We start from the raw sequence: 5,000 nt of genomic DNA, 5'->3' as shown, positions 1-5,000 counted from the left end.
TTCTGAATACTTTTACTTCTCATCACATGACCAAGTAAACTTTAGTTTTTCCTTTTATTCAAAATGTCCACAGTCGGTTTTTTACACTTTATTTTTCTCAGCATTCATCATTCGTTATTCTTTCTGTCCAGTTTAATAGTAGTACTCGTCTGTAATCACCACATTTTCGAAATATTGACGTTTTTCTTGTCTATCGTTCTTCAGCACCCAACATCAGAACCTATGATGTCGCAACTGGGAAAACTAATGGTTTCGAATAACCTCAGCTTTGTCCGTAGGTATGCTTCGGTCTTCCAGAATGTATTGAAGAAATCTGGCGTTTTTGCAATGGTAATTCTTTTTATCTCCGGTGAATCATCATATGTATTAGTTAAACATAAGCTCCAAGATGAGTTGAACTTTTCACATTTTCCACAAACCACTCCATTGATGTAATTTGTTCATCACTCGTCATTGCCGTTATCTTCGAATCTTCATGATTTAGTTTTCTTGGCATTATGAACAAACCAGATCTTTTCGCTGTGCTTCTCTAATTTATTAGTATAGTTTTTGTAGTTCAATGTAGTATATCGGCGTATCTTAGATTTGATATTTTGTATCTCCAACATTCAGTTCTTCAAAATTCTCTAGAGCACCTTCATAATTGTTCAGAATATATATAAAAAAGGTGCGGAGACAGAATGCAACTGTCGTATCCTTGGTTGACTTCGAACATTCTGTTGCATATATATACATATAAACTGTTGATAATATATATATATAAAGATATATACTATAATATATATTATATATAAATATGTGTGTGTGGTGTGTGTGTGTGTGTGTGTGTGTGTATGTGGTATGTGTGTGTGTGTGTGTGTGTGTATGTTGTGTGTTGTGTGTGTGGTGTGTGTGTGTGTTTGTGTGTGTGTCGTGTTGGTGCGTGTTTGTGTGTGTGTGTGTGTTGTGTGTGTGTGTGTGCGTGTGTGCGTGCTCATGTGCGTTCGTGTGTGTGTGTGTGTGTGTGTGTTTGTGTGTGCGCAGCGATGTACCTAGCCATCAGAATGAACTGTAGAAAGAAATCAACGGTGTAAATGAAGTAATACACTACTGTCAGCATTTGCAGAAACAGTTGTTATTTTTTTAAAGCATCATTTTTTCATATTAGCAACAAGAGGGCCTGACCTGAATTTGAACCCGGGACCTCTCACACCTTAAGCGAGAATCATCCCCAGGCCATTAGGCAATTCTTTATACAGAACTGAAGAGTGAAGTATAGTCTAGACTTAAGCTCAAAGTCATACAGAAAAGGTCAGTTTCCTTGTGCATTTCCTTTTTGGCAATGAGGATGACTTTTCTGAACAGGACATCAATAATCACTACTGATAGTCTGAAACATACAGACAATTAGGACTCAATAATATATAGACTATATGACAGTATACTAGATACATGTATGCACATACACACGGAATATTTTAGTGTTCCTTTCTCGTATTTCTCGATATGATATTCATATATGATCAGTTCAACAAATAAGAAAAAATATCCCTAGAGTAAAACTTTGAAAATCGGCAGATAAGAGAAAGTAGAGCATGACAAGCTAACTAATGGCCTCGCGCAAAAAAATAAATTTCTGGAAACACCAGTATCATAACAAGATTTGGCGACCATAAGCTAAATCAGCTTAAACATACACCTTGTCCGTCAAACGCGTCGCGCTAGCCACGTGTGTGTAGTGTGTGTGCTGCGTGTTGTGTTTGTGATGTGTGTGCAAGGTGTGGTGTGTGTGTGTGTTTGTGTGTTTACGTGCGCTGCGCGTGTATATTGAAAAAAAAATACTCTTACCAAGAATTAGTTCTTGCATGTACCACCACAGTTTTTCAGAAATCCAAAATAAGCACTGTCTATAAATGGTATGGTCATTTTGGATAAAAGAGATCTCACGAACGAGGGCCTGACCGGGATTTGAACCCGGGACCTCTCGCACCCAAAGCGAGAATCATACCCCTAGACCATCAGGCCGTTATAAATGTTACTGAAAGGAGTCTGATACTGTGAGCAAACTTTGTGTGCGGCGGCGCCGGCGTTGTGTGTGTTGTATGTTGATATAAATATATTAATAACACAGACACACACAGATCGCAAACTACAAAAACACACACACACACTACACACACACACACGACACAAAACACCACACACACACACACACACACACACCACACACCACACACACACACACACACACAATATATATATATATATATATATATATATATATATAATACATAAGCTTATATAAGGATATATATATATATTGTGTTATATATATGCTATATATGTATATATATATATATATATATATATATATATATATATATATATATATATATATATTTATATATATATATATATATATATATACATATATATATATATTATGTGATTATATTAACACATTTACTTGCGGGTCACCAGGCGGCATTACCGATTATGTATATATATACACAATATGTGTGTCCGTGCGATATGATAACTAATATATATATATATATATATATATATATATATATATATATATATATATATATACATATATATATGTATGTATATAAATGTAAACATATGTGTGTGTATATGTATACACATATATAGTTTTTGGTCAATGGAAAAGGAAAGACGTGCAAGTTTATCTGGCGATACACTCCTCACCAGAGGCAGCGGAAGTGGGCGGGTGACACGACGGTGAAAGAATTTCAACAGAATTAAATTTATAGTTTCAAAGCGTAAGAAACGGCCCGATGGTCAAGGGGTATGATCTTCGCTTGGGGTGCAAGAGACCCCAGTCAGGCCCATCTTTTTCAGCCTTGAAGAATGAGAAATTATAAGAACATATATCAATTCCTACCAAATGACAAGCCCCTCTGTCAGTTAATAAGATGTCAATCCTTCTCGGTCCAACCATTTAAGAAGATAAGCCGGTTTTTTTAACCACACTATACATGCTGCATACAAGTGTTTGTATATCAAGGAAATTGAATAAAACATTGTTTGAAAACGACGAAATAAAGATTTCTATGAAATACCTTGAAAACGACGAAATGAAATTTCTGAAATTGCTTCATAGTTTGGGGATAATTGATAAAGATTTTGAATAATGGAACACTAGAATTAATAATATTAATAATAATAATCAACATTATAAAAATAAATTTCTGTAACTAGCGCGATTCTCGACAGACTTGGGAGGCATGTGCCAAGTGCCTTAGACATATAAGACTATATATCATATTCTATCATTAGCCACAAGTAGGGACATTAATAAATGTGGCAGATATAAAAAAAAAAAATATTGAAAGCATAAATTACATGAGGACTAATTATTATAATAAAAATAATGACAATAACGCTAACCAAAGCAATATATCAGACAATAATTAGAACTTCAGTGATAAAGCATACCAAAATAATAATGTTCACTATAATAACAAAAATGATCATGACAACAGTAACAGCAATAACAATAAATTAACTGATATAGTAAAGGTAGCAGTAATAGCAGCAACAACAGTAATATTATTAGTAATAGTTATAATGAAAATAATGATGAAAATGATAATATTGATAGTGATAATAAAAAAATTATAATGCAGCAATTTAGATATAAAATAAATTTGCCTGCATACGCAATCCTTAGATTTTCAATGTATATATGGTTGAAACATAAAAGTAAAAATCACAAACACAAAATTTTGTCGATAAACTGAATATCAAGTAAAAGATAAATAACATATTAACATATTCTCACGATTATACGGGGCCACGACAACCACTAACCAGAATGCACATAAAAGAACTACAGCTAAGAGTAACTTTCTCCTTTTAGACACTCATATGCAACGGCCTGATGGTCTAGGGGTATGATTCTCGCTTAGGGTGCGAGAGGTCCCGGGTTCAAATCCCGGTCAGGCCCTCCTTTACCAGTGTCATGAAGAAAGTGTGGTTGAGAGTCGACGTGAACTTATGCAATACATTTCCGAAAATAATAAAAAAAAAACTTTATATATGCAAATGTTAATGCAGTTAGAGAGCTTGAGAAAGAGAAATTAAATTAATAATATACTTACCAGGGATATAACTAAATGACACTGTATGTGTTTAATCCAATACGCAAGCATCTTATCTCTCTAACTGTTTATTTATTTGAATTTCTTATATTTTTCCTGGTATAATATGTTTAGTAATAGTGCGTTGTCAGACGTCTACCATCGCGAAAGAAACCCTTATACCGACTTGTGAAAAGTGAAGTGAAAGTCCGATATTCACATTCAATATTGAAACATCATGACAAGGCAAATCAAAGGAAATCATGAGTCATGATTCGTCCCCTCAAATTAGCATTGATATCGGGAGTATCAGCTTCAGGCGAGCCGAGTCCGTCTCTTTCGGACCGAAGCAAAAATGGAGCTGAACCTATTTTTGCATAAGTTACCGCAAGGCAACCGTGACGTGAGCACCAAATAAGTGGAGCAGCCGTGGCGTGAGCACCATGCAAAAGGGGTTCCTGATAAATTTAGTGCGAGAGCGCCCTGTAATTTGTGACCGCAACCACCGAGATCGTGATGCCATAGCTTCTTTGTAGAAAGAGGTTGCTTCTACAATTAATCACAGCTAATTTTTTTTCACTAACATGTACAAAGGCCAATAACCATGAAAATACATTTCTAGATTATTCGAGAGCTCCACATAGAGAAATAAAATGTTCCTTCAGTATACCACGAACACCCATACAGTTTGCTGTAGCCCTCGTGCTTCTTGTGGCTCTCAGTGCTGGGTTCAAATGGTGGGAATAGCATCATGGACATCACCACTTGCATTAAATTGAAATTGTTTACTTATTGAATTTAATTGTGAAGTACACAAATGCTTTTCATTAGTGCTTCATGTATTTCAGCGCCGGTTTCCATTGATGTCTGAAGTACACCAAATATTTTAGCTAACATTCCAAAGGAACACTG

The 5,000-nt window shown here is 35.1% G+C and overlaps 2 non-coding genes across 2 annotated transcripts; one reads left to right on the top strand and one right to left on the bottom strand.

Annotated features, from left to right (window-relative positions):
- Window positions 1–1,932: 1,932 nt before the first annotated feature.
- On the bottom strand, window positions 1,933–2,004 carry Trnap-ugg. Its single transcript has one exon. It is a non-coding gene; the product is annotated as a tRNA-Pro (tRNA).
- A 1,879-nt stretch (window positions 2,005–3,883) lies between these two features.
- Window positions 3,884–3,955, top strand: Trnap-agg. Its single transcript has one exon. It is a non-coding gene; the product is annotated as a tRNA-Pro (tRNA).
- Window positions 3,956–5,000: the final 1,045 nt, after the last annotated feature.

This window comes from Penaeus monodon, chromosome 4 (assembly GCF_015228065.2).
Source record: "Penaeus monodon isolate SGIC_2016 chromosome 4, NSTDA_Pmon_1, whole genome shotgun sequence".
Lineage (NCBI taxonomy): Eukaryota > Metazoa > Arthropoda > Malacostraca > Decapoda > Penaeidae > Penaeus > Penaeus monodon.
Note: the sequence above shows the minus strand (reverse complement) of the source record. Positions and strands in the feature narration are given on the sequence as shown.